Genomic DNA, 12,568 nt, shown 5'->3' on the forward strand with positions numbered 1-12,568 from the left:
CTCTCTCTCTCTCTCTCTCTCTCTCTCTCTCTCTCTCTCTCTCTCTCCTCTCATCTTTTCCTCACCCCCACTCCAGTAGAACAAGGTACTTCTTTTAATTAATTATATTTTTTAAACACATAACTTGTTTACAACCTTGTAAAGAGTCTGGAGGTAGGAGATGAGTGGTGGATTAGATAATTGATAGCACAGTATCAGGAGAAAAAAAAAGTCTTGCTAGATTTGTTTTGTCTTCAATTCCAATTGTTGTGACATTGTTTGGGGGTTGTAGTGGTTGGGGTGGAGGGAGCTGCTCATTTAAACCCTTAGGGACCAGTCACCCAATCCACCAAGGAAACCTGCTGTCCTTATTTTCAGACTGGCTCCAAGTTGAGTACTATAATTAGCAGTTTGAGCAAAGTGAACACTTTTAAGCAGTTGTGACAACCCCTCAGCTTCTCCAGTGTCTGGTATCCCCTTTTCTTCTGTTCCTACTGTAAGCAATTGAGCAAAAATGAGTCTGAACTGCACAAAAATTGAGAATTTGACAAATCTATCAATATTTAAAATACCTGATCAGATCCCATATGTATATTCTTTATCTATTTATAAAGCTACAGTAATCTTCTATCCAGCAGCCTTAATGCAATTCCTTTGCAACAACCTCCCCCTTGGGGGGGGGGAGGAGGTGTTATTATAGGTACACAGAAGGACCCTTTATTAATCACTGTACAATTCTGTCATGTTTCTTTCCACCCAGTCCGTTCTATACCGACAACTCTATGCCCTCCCTAGGGCCCTGAGTCTCCCTGGTGTCATGATCAGTCAATGCTCTTCTGAAATGTCATTCCTAACTTCTGTTACCAAACGAGAGTGGAAGTTATCCTTTTTTTCATCTCTACTCTCCTTCCCTTACAGGTCTTACTTAGTTCTTTGGACCCCGACTTTCCTCTACACGGTTGATCATGGCCTTTGCTTTACTCCACCCTGACTATGACACCTTAGCAGTGATGTTGCTGAAGTCAAATACTCCAAATGCTTTGCTAGCCCCTGCTGAAGAAGCTTCATCTCCAGGCTTTGAAATAGACTCGGATTTAAGTCGTAAATTAGTACTTTAGTACTGTGGGACAGCCACTAACCTAAAGCACATAGGAATTTTAGTGCCAGAAAACATTCTGTATATGATCCATGTACATCATTATCCCAAAGCCCCTTTCCTACAAAAGGCGAAGCCCTAGACAAGGGACCAGGATTTTCCTCTTCCTTGTCCTTGCTCCTAAGCCACAAGGAGTCACCAAAATATCCCATATTAGGAATGAATGACTACAATCTCATTTATCTAAACATCCTGCAATCTATACATACATGCATACACAGTACCTACATGTATATGTATATACACTAAGCCATATCCACAAATATGCTTTTACACGTATCAACAGTGTTCAGTGCTCTCTGTTGAATGGATTGACTATCAGCATACCGTGCACTTGTTAGAAAAGCTATAGGGAGAAGGTCAAAGCCACGGATTGAGCAATTCCACAGCAGATTCACCTTCAAAGTTCTGGAAACTTAATTGTCAGGGGTGGGAGTTGGGGTGTGTGTGGAAGAAGGAGAAATCAACCCGTCGCTGGAGTAGGCCCCTGCCAGAGAGCTAGGGAAACTGGTGGAGGTCCTGGGTGAGGCAAGCTCGGGGGTTGTGCAGCCCCACACAATACGCACTCTCAAGTGGACTTGACTGCGTTTTCCTCTTCTCAGGTTCGGGAGGTGCTGAGGGTAGAAGTTCCTTTGAAATACTTGGGGTCTCTGGAATACATAGAGGGACTTTAGAATGAGAAACTCACTGACCTATGCTCTCTGGTTTCTAAACAAGGACACAAACTACCGCGTTGTCCAGGAGGGGAGCGGCAGGAAACCGAAGGAAGGGCTGTTAGTACTGTTCCCCCCACTCTCGCTCGGGCGTCCACAGCCACGAAGAAGTGTTTGTTTCAGAGCCAGTGCTAAGACAATCCATTTCTATCTAGGTGGCCCAGGATGGGGGGGGGGGGAGGATAGTGGAATCGCGAGTTCCCAGGGAGGCCACCTTTCTAGCACAGGTCAAAAACAGAGCTCATTCAGGGTGTCTTAGAGCTGTGCTCAAGAAGGCATTCAAGGCGGTGGGAGTGATCCAGAAGACCCTAGCGGCTGCCAAGTGGGGTAGGAAGGGCGGGGGGTGGGGGGTGGAAGGCGTGAGAAAGATCTTTTCTTTTCCGTGGTAGTTTTTGCCTGGTTTCTAGGGGTCAGTTAAGAGGGGGGTACTGGAGAGGGAGAGGAGATAACAGTCTGAGTGCATGAAGGCAGGCCTCAGACTCAGATTGCAGTATTGCAATTTATTCACTTTCATCACTTGACAATTCGGTTCTCCTGTCCTTCCTCTTTTTCCTTCTCTCCCCTCCCACCCACTATCCCCCATCTACCCATGCCTCCCCCACTTCTAAGTTTCCAGCAGTACTCAGTGGAAATTCTCAGCATCTGCCCAGGTGGCCCAGAAAGCTAAGGGCCTCGGCTCCAAGAACTTGTAAACCGCCCCCTCCTCCGATTCCCCCCCCCCCCCCCCTACTTCCCCGCGTTGGGTCCCGGGGCAAAGGGGCTGCATTAGTGGACACATGGTTCATCTGGGAGCCATGGTCCCTTGGACTTCTTACTCTCAGGGACTCGTCCTTAAGCTTCCCACTATTAGCTTCTTCCCTATTTCCCCCCCCCCCCCCCCCCCCCCCCCCCCCCCCCCCCCCCAACCTCACTCGCTTTTTCTTCCAGCTTTTTCTGAACTCTGGGAAGCACTTGACTTGAAATCCACTCCCCACCCACCCCTCACCCCCCTTAGTCCCCTGACACACACTCCACCCCACCTCTTGTGGAAACCAAACTTTGTTTCAGTCAGAGTAAATCCGATTTTCTGCAAAGTTTGTGCTGTCAGAGCCGGGACCGTAGAAGAGCTCTGTACCCTACCTTCACTTTCGCGGAAACGTCGGATCCATCTCCCTTTCCCTAAGAAAACACACGCACGCGCGCATACACACACACACACACTCGCACACACACTCACGCACACACACACACACACACACACACACACACACACACACACACACCTCTTAAACTCAATCTGCACTCAGTCCTAGGTAATCATTGCACAAAACCCATGGATATACCTACGCTCCTCTCTGCCGTCCCTACTTTTCAGCTCCCCGCTTTTTATGGGAGAAAAAAAGCCACCTCATCAAAAAGAAGTGGAAATCGGGAGGGGGATGGGGGTATAAGGAGCGGGGGGCTGGAGGAGGTGTGAGGAACGGGGAGGGGATTGGGGAGTTGAGAGGGTTGAGAGATGTTTCTGTACCTGAGAGATCAAGCCAGACTGCAACTCTGATCTTCCCGCGAGGGCTTTTCCATTGCTGGGGTCCTGGTCTCTTTCCTGTACGGGTTCACTTGCGGAGAGCTATAGAGAACTAATGTAGACATTTCTCAGTGTATAACACCTGACTGAAGTGGAATATGCCTTCCTTCAGTCCCTAGGCGCCACAATCACTTCACTAACCCCTGTACCAGAGTGACGTTCAAGTGAATAGCTCCACTGATCACACTCTTTCCTGCTGATTAACACTTTCCAACGCGAGCAGGAGTTCCCAACTTTTCCTTTGAAAACTCGACCTCGCGTATGCATTCTTGGGGGTTATAAGTGCTGGGCTGAGTGGCGGGGCGCGCGCGCGCCGGGGTGGGGTGGGGGATGTGTGTGTTTGCTGGGGGGGAGGAGGTTGCAGAGGTTCAAGGAGGTTAGGGAGGAAGAGTGGACACAGCCATCAATAACAGGTCAGTCAAATCAGTGCTGCCACTCCAGATGTTGTCGGGGTGGCAAACAATAATTGCATTGATTCTGAAAGGACACGAATGTCCTCCGTTTAACCAAATCATTTCCAGGTTGTACACGCTGTAAGACAGCCATCTATCAAGGCTTTGATTAACTGCACCCACATGCAAACTGTAATTTATCAGGGCAAGTAAAGATGGCAAGAACTCAATTTGCTTCCTCTCCAAGTCTCTCACACAAGCGAGCCCTAGGGTAGGAAGGAGCCGGCGATGGTTGGGGGGTGGGGGTGGGGGACGGTGTTGTGAGGAATGATGTAGATTTAGCTTATGCATCTCTACCTGTCCTATTAGGGATGGCCACAGGACTCCAGGGGGAAATTGCCTATGGGCCAGCAACCGAGAATCCTTTCCCTCCCCATTACAATAGTATAGACTTGAATCCACTGTCCACCTGAGTCACCACCTCCTCCTTCCGTTCTCCCCCTCCCCGGGAAGTTAGATGTGGCATAGCCCATTTTCTCTGCATCCTTCTCCACATCTGCTCTCAACTCTCCCACCATACCTGCCTGGCAGTTCTCTTCTTCAGTGGGCATCGGCTCAGTCAAGAGGAGAACCGATCTAAGTTTGGGCACATGGCTCCAGGCCTCGCAGATGGCAAGGAAATAGGGTTTTTTTTTTCTTCTGTATCTCCTAAGGGAAGCAAATATTTGGGCCAGAATAGGGCCCTACAAGAGCACTGAGGTTCAGGAGTCCCACGGTTCAAGCAAAGGAAACTATGAGGTTTTCAATATGTCAGAATAAAACAACTTTGGTGGTTGAGGGTACTGGCGAAGAAAATAAAAGGATGAAGGCTAGCTGGAGGGGAATCGTTTCAAGAGCCACTAAGTCCAGGATAAAATCCTCCAGGACTGTCATCAAGGAAGCTTCTGAGTGACTCTGGATCTCTATTTTACTGATAACTTTTATTGGTTTTTATTCCCCCTGCCCATTTCTCGCCTACTGATTCAGGTTGATGAATCAGTAACTTGCATTAGTGTAGACTGAGGGTAGACAGGGAATGGGAGAACAAAGAAGGAAGCTATAGTTGGAGTAGGCATAAGTCACAAGTCTGTACTACCTGAAATGAGGGGGTTTCAGGCTTATTTGCTCTGAACCTTATAGTCCAGCATTTAAAGATAATATGATATATCATATCTGTATATATATATACAGATATGATAAATTGCATATGGCATGCTACATGGGATATATTTCATATATTCAAAATATAGGCTTAAAATTCATTTGAAAAGAAGACTCATGATGACTTTCTGAGACAAATTATACTGAGAGTGATTTTTTCCCCCTTTCTATCCCATCCCCTTTGTTTGTCATTTTCACTTGGTATAGTCATTGACTTGTTTTTCCTTCACAATACATTACTGTGCAACAACATTTCAAATTTAATAGTGGATACTATAAGAAAAAAAATATTGCTAGATTCCTCTTACCCCTTCCTTCTCAAATGACTTCCCCTTTCTCCTTCCTCCCCCCCCCCCCCATTCTAGGAAGACAATGAAACATCTAGTTGTTCTGCCAATAACAAGCAACATACTGGACAAGTATTTGTCTCTCCCTTTTCTTTCACAGAACAGGATGACCATAAAAGAAGAATCCCCTAAAAGTAAGAGGCAAAACAAGTCAGCTCAACAAATCAGTTTCCCCAAGCCTCAACTCCTTACGTTGCCCTTTCTATGAAGGAGCTGAGCCAGGGTCCTAGAAAAATGAATTTGGGCCATTTTTCAAAGAATGAAAACATTGACTATTTACCACTGACTTGTCAGATTGGGGGACCCTCTCAGGGGATATATTCTTAAGGAAGTCTCTGTATTTCATTAATCACCCCAGCACCAAACTCCAGACTGCATCTAGACCTTTTTCAGCTAGAGTGACCTGTTTGCTTTATATGACAAAAGCTGGGACTGGCTTCCATTTAGGGAGAAAAGAATATTTCTCCTCTAGGAAGGAGGTGGACTTAGTTTAAACTTGAGAAAAGAAAGGAGAAGAGAAAAGATAGTTTTAAGTACCCTAGTGGTGAGAGCTTTTGGTCCTTATTGTTACTTTCCCTTTAGGAGCAAAACAAAATAGACATGCAAGATGTTTAAAACCCACCTGGGTTATTTAACCAATTTTCCTGTTTAATATTTGTTACAATTTATTTAATAAGGAGAACCATAAACAGACACCAAGCCCCAATGAACATGCAAAGAAATAGGAGATCTATCCATTAAGTTCAGGCTGCAGTGGGCTTAACATCATTCTCCCTTCTCCCTGTCCCACCTCATAGTTAGACGTCACCTCCCAATGGATATGACTCTGCTATTTGATGTGCAACATGCAACAAAATCATTCCTCATTGGTAACAAGTGCCAGCTGCTTGTCCTCTTTCCACGACTCTCCCAAGGCTTTCATTTTGCTTTCCATGCAGATTCTCTCCTGTTGTACATTGAGATTTAGAGCCAAACCATCAGAGTTCTGACCTTGATCCAGAATTTGAGAAGTAGACTGGAAGATCAGAAGCTCATCCCTGCCCACCCACTGCCCTACCTAACCTCACAGGAAATGGGGTTATGTAGAATACTCCCACCTTGTTTCCAAGGCTCATCTCTGCTTGTACTCTTGAGGAAAGATGAAAATTCCCCAAGACCCTCTCCAAGAGTCCCCTGGGGAAAAATTCCACCACAGCCTTAGAGGGGATGATTTTATTCAGAAGATAGTCCCCTAGCAGCAGCAGCAGCTATAACATCAGCAGCTACAACAAAAATAGTCTTCATTGGGTCAGGGTGTGTATTCTCTAGACAAATCTTACCACTTCACTCTGCCTGGATGCCACTGACAAGGCAGAGAGTTCTTGCCACCCCCATACCCAGAGACTTCTGGTCAGTACTTGTTCCCCAACGGATCATCTTTCAATTCTTTTTTTGTTTCTCCTGTTGGCAAAGCATCCAGAGAGGAATCTGAGTAAATATTTCTGCCCCTGTAGGGCTTGGCCACTGCTTCTAGATTTCTCTCTTCAAGGGAAGCTGCAGCAACAAGCAGAGACAGCTAGTGGTTTGAATGTGAGGTAGTTAGTTGAATGAGTCTCCTGGTATTCCTGACAATCATATTTAACACAGATACAGGTGTCTTCATCTGCAAAGGGGCAAATACCAGAATCAGTCCCTACTGTCTTTCCCCTAATCATACCACCAAAGTGGAAAAAGGACAGGTTACTATTTTACAAGGATAAGCCAGAGTTTGCAAGAGGAGTGGAGGATGTGGATGTTTCAGCACCCATAGTCAAAGCCATCCATATATTTCTAGATTTTCATAAATCAAGAACTAGAAGGTACTTCAGGGGCCACTGAGTCCAACCCCATCATTTTACAGATGAGAAAACCAAGACCCAAAAGCAGTTAATGTCACAGAGTGGAGAACATCAGAGGCAGGATTGGAACTCAGATCCTCTGACCGAACACACAATGCTTGTTCTGTTGTACTAAACGTGGTTTTGCTTCTTGGCCTAAATTTCACAGAAAGCATACCAATAGCTCCTCTATCCAAATGCTGACATAGCACAGAATGAAGAGCTCCATCTACAGAAGGATGGTCTTTGGGAACAAGATTAGCATCTTTTTTTTGAGTTCCACAACCACAGGGGAAGACCATTCCTCATGCCACAAGGATGGCCATCTCATTCTTTTATTGCTTTACCTTCACAATGAAGAATGTGGTTTCAGACAAGCATTAAAGTAGACACCTTACAGGGAAAATATACTTCAGAAAACCAAACGGAACAATTGCCTAGTTAAGGGGATCCCTGAAAGATGGGACCAGGACACAGACCTGTGATGAGGTCATTTTGAAGTGGAGGTTGGGGATAGATAAAGGAGGATGAATGATAAGAGTGTTTGAAAAACAATGCTAGTGGGGTGACTGCAAGAATTCAGTGTTGTATGTACTTTTTTTTCCTACTATGCTCTGAGGAAGATGGACCAACATGTGAATCCAAAGAAGGAGCCATTTTTGTTCATTAATTTTTACCATCGGGATTAGCTCGTGGAGTTCAAAAGACTAAACCATTATCCTCTGATAAACCTTCTGATTCAACCCTTTCAAAACATTCCACATTAAAAGTGAAAGGGTATTAATTCAAACAATGAGATATACATATATATATTTTTAAGCAATCGGGTTAAGTAACTTGCTCAAGGTTACATGGCCAGTTATTTCTGGGTGTGGTGCTAAGTATCTGAGCCCATATTTGATCCCCAGGTCATCCCGACACTTGAGCCAGTGCTCTTACTCGATGAGCCACCTGGCCACCCCGAGATATATATATTTAAAGAGGAACTTGGTCCAGGAGAACCCAGACCTGCCTTTGCAACACACACACACACACACACACACACACACACACACACACACACAGAGTCAGTGTTTAAAAGACCAGGGAAAATGTGCTTTTATCATCCAAGAATTTAAAATCTTCTCGAATACTCTGATTTATTATAAAAAACAAACAAACAACACATTAAATAGGGGACACATTTTTAAAATTGTCTAAATATGGATAATTTGTTGTGTGTGTTATAGGCATTTAACAATTAAAATACAGGAAGATATTTGTACATTTGAAAACAGAATGCTATTGGTTTTTCTACTTGCGTTTGACATGGGGGAGGAAGAAATTATATTTCTTGGACAGGAAATATCAAGTAATATTAGAGGTTTCTGAGCATTTATTTATCTGTATCAATTTTCTAGCAGTCTATTTCTCAAACCCACTTAATTTTCTAAAGATAGATTGATAAAGAGAGCAAAATAAGTTTTCCTAAGATGAGGAGGGGCAAAAGGAAGGGAGAAAAAGGGAAATATTGAAAGACGAAAAGTGAAGAGAGGCTGAGATAAGCATAGAAACAGAGAGAGTGAGAAAAGAAAGAGAGATAAATTAAAGGGCAGAATTTGTTTCTCTGAAACAAAATGCTATAATTAATTCATACTTTTTTTTTTAAAAAAACTAGAGTGTTAGCTTTCAATTTAGGCTGAGTCTTCCTCTCTGCTAATTATTCCAATTAGCAATTTTAACTTCACTAAAACTCTCAATCAGGGGTTCATGGAGGGTTGTATAATGGCAAAGGTCATTTTATGACATCAATTATGCCATAGAAAAAGTGTGGAGAAAGTCAGAAAACATATCATTCTAGGAATTTTCTTTCTTTAATTGTTTAATATAGAAGAGTTTAATTGTGTTTGCATTTAATTATCATGTAAATACTGGTGAGATCACTTTAAGAAGCAATTTAGGAAAGTATGCTAACATTTTAGAAGCAATCTGAAAAGAATAAAAATTTCTCTCCTTGCTTGGAAAATGTCTTGAAAACCACATATATCTTAACTTAACCACAACATAGCCAAAGGCAGGCAGGAGTTCCAACAGTGACCAGACTAATGTTCGGTGCTTTTAATTACTGTAGCAATAAATCACACAAAAATGTCCTCCAGGAACTAAATGATTTTCTAAAAAAAAAAAATTCAGAATATTTTTTGAAATTCAATTAATTGAAGGCACCAGATAAAAGGTACATATTCTTAATGGCTATAAAGTAACCCTCAGGGAGGAAACTGAGCTGCAGAGCTCAACTTCAAAGTGTGACAGAAATACTTACTGTTTTACTTTAAACAGTATTCAGATCAATGAATCAGTTACAATTACTTATGCATTTAGCAACCTTTTCATTTTCTTTTTGAATAAGATAGCAAGAGATGCACTTATTTCTTATGATACAGAAAGTCGTTGAAACCTGCAAAAAAAAATGAAATACCATCATTGTTCAGTCAGCAATAGTATTCTGCCTTTCTAGTTCATACCAGCTGCAAGTTCTGGTCAAACATAAAATGAATTTATTAAAAAGCCATAGGCATATTTCTTTATTTCAATCTAACTGGTGACCAAAATATAATATAATAGACCTTTTTTCTTGATGAGTTTGAATGGAAGTAAAGATGATCCTTTGACTTTATTCAGAACTGAGAGATGTCACAGGAAATGAAATGGTGGACAAATGCTGAATTTGTAGTGAGAAGACCAGGGACTGAATTCTGGTCTGCCTCTTACTACCCATGTAAACTTGAATAAATAATCTAACGTTGCTAGCCTTGTGTCCCCTTTTATGAAATGATAATCTTTGAACCCAGAAAGTTCTTAGTCTATAATTCTGTGTGAAAGAAAGTCAACCAAACAGGTCCCCAACAGGTAACTTCTTTAGTTCAGCAGGCTGTGTGGGTACTTTCTGCAAAGTACTTACATGTAAAGATTGTTTCTGCTCTTTTTGGAGGTCAATTTACCTGAATGTGACAACTTCTGCTCGTTTTATCTTCTTGATAGTTACAAGAGACACTATTTCATCAGAAGGTTTATGTAGGAGGGGAGATATAACCCAAGGCTTGCTTGGCCCCAGGAAGACCTTGGATGAAAAATTGTGCCTCAGCAACCTTGATTAGCACTTTTACCCTGGGCAAATTGCTTGCTCAATTTCAGTTTCCTCATCTTTAAAGAGAGGGTAATAATATGTGTAGCTCATAGGATTATTAAGATACCATAGATATTTTTTGTTCTGTTGGACTCTTCATGACCCCATGGAGCATATTCTCCATGAGATTTTCTTGACAAAGCTACTGGAGTGTTTGCCATTTCCTTTTCCAGTGGTTTAAGGCAAATTGAGATTAAGTGACATCTCCAGAGTTACCTAGTGTCTAAGGCTGAATTTGAGCCCAGGTCTATCCTGCTCCAGACCCAGTGCTCTATCATCTGAACCACCTAACTGTCTTCTCAGCAAACAGAGGTTAAGTGACTTGCCCAAGATCACACAGCTAGTAAGTGTCTCAGGTCAGATTTAAACCCATGTATTCCTAACTCCAGGCCCAGCACTCTATCCACTGAGCTATCTAACTACCTCTAGTGTAGGTATAATGGGGGGGGGGATTTGTTCCATCATTCCTCCTCAGCTGATAGAGTCAATAGAAAGCAAAGTGTAGTTAATGGAGGCAATGAAGTACTGATGTGTTAACCAGGTGTTAATACTCCTCCATCCCTTTAGAAAGTATGAATACCAATTCTCTGTCTTTCCCCCTCCAGTGATGGGTTGGGCTGAAAATGGACCACTCTGTTAGGGCTTTTAATAGTTAAGGTGAGTCCAGTACATGTGCTGCCTGTGGAGGAAACCACTTGATGGTACAAGGAAGGGACTTTTTTTCTCCTTCCCAGTCTCACTGACCATGGTATCTAGAAACAGAGTTACTTGCTTAGAAGGAATCACCTATCAAGCAAGGAGAAGGAAAGACATATTGAGACACATTCTCCAAACACAGACACAGAGTCAATCATTTGAGACTGCAAGAAGCTCCAAGATCATGAACCCTGGCAGCAGAGATAGACTCATTGATGTACTCAAGAGAAAGCTAACCTGGTGACTTTGCACAGCCCTCCTTCACTTAAGTCCAGTTCGCTTGCATGTCATGGCATCACCTCCCTGATGTCATTCATTGTCCTCTTTGAGAATGAAGGGCAAACAATGACCTCTGTGAGTAGTAGTAGGAGCTGCCCCACTGAAGACCCAACTGGAACTAGCCAGTTGGGCAACGCAACTTTCTTTCTTCCCAGATTCCTGGGAGGAAGGATTTGTTGAGGCTATTTTTACTATACAATTTTATTAAATGCTTTTGTTATGGGATAGCCATGTTTACCAGCTGATTATTAATAGGAAGTATACTAGGAGGGAGCTCCTGTAATAATTTTTGAAGGATAACTCCACACACTCCTGAAGCTGCCCTCTGGAACTCATCTCTACAATGGAAACACAGGTGAGGGAGTAGCCCAGAGGGGGTGCAATGTATTCAAAGAATTTTGCAAATCTTAAAGTACTATAAAAATGACAGTGATATATATTATAATAATAAAAGCAACTAAGACTGTAAGTTGTAGAATAATTGATGATCTGTATTAGTGTAGGATATTTACCTGCCAACTATTCCTTACACCCATGAAATCATAGACCAGGGGTGGAGAACCTGTGACCTCAAGGCCACATGTGGCCTTCTAGGTCCTCAAGTTCAGCCATTTGACTGAATCCAAACTTCACAGTGCAAACCCCCTTAATAAAAGGGTTTGTTCTGTAAAACAGTAAGGCTGCACTTGAGGACCTAGAAGGCCACGTGTAGCCTTGATGACACAGGTTCCCTACCCAGTCATAGGGTCTCACACATACATACACACAATTATATTATCATCATGGGAAACAGAAGAACAATGGTTCCTCTGTAATTCATATTCCCCCTTTTCCTATATAGGCACACCTCATTTTGTTGTGCTTCACTTTATTATGCTTTGCAGCTATTGCATAGTTTGTTTGCAAATTTAAGTTTTGTAGTAACCCCGAATCACACATGTCTATTGGTACCATTTTTCTGACATTGCATCTCTGTGTCACAATTTGCTAATTCTTGCAATATTTCAAATTTTTTATTATTATTATAAGTTATGGTGATTTGTGACTGGTGATCTTTGATGTTATTATTGTAATTTTTTCAGGGCACCACAAATCATACCGAGAGAAGATGGTGCTATTTTTATCTCCCTTTTACAGATGAAGGAACTGATACTGAGAGTGGCTGAGGGATTTGCCTCAGGTCACATAGCTAGTAGATGTCTGGGGTAGGGACTGAAGTT

The 12,568-nt window shown here is 42.7% G+C and overlaps 1 protein-coding gene across 5 annotated transcripts in view; it reads right to left on the reverse strand.

Annotated features, from left to right (window-relative positions):
- IRX4 (iroquois homeobox 4) overlaps nucleotides 1-3,712 on the reverse strand; it is a 13,048-nt gene extending 9,336 nt beyond the window's left edge. The window contains exons 1-2 of one of the 5 annotated variants that reach the window (XM_069076573.1): nucleotides 3,356-3,712; nucleotides 1,702-1,785 (exon numbers count right to left, since the gene is read on the reverse strand). The gene's annotated coding sequence lies outside the window, so the exon portion shown is untranslated. Of the gene's footprint in view, nucleotides 1-1,701; nucleotides 1,786-2,867; nucleotides 3,187-3,355 lie in introns of those variants that run through there. The other 4 variants (XM_069076566.1, XM_069076532.1, XM_069076557.1 and 1 more) reach the window with 4 other exon arrangements.
- Nucleotides 3,713-12,568: the final 8,856 nt, after the last annotated feature.

The sequence above is a fragment of the Petaurus breviceps genome, unplaced genomic scaffold, assembly GCF_028583685.1.
Source record: "Petaurus breviceps papuanus isolate PSGF00001 unplaced genomic scaffold, PetGlider_PUasm1.0 151, whole genome shotgun sequence".
In the NCBI taxonomy this organism is placed as follows: Eukaryota; Metazoa; Chordata; class Mammalia; order Diprotodontia; family Petauridae; genus Petaurus; species Petaurus breviceps.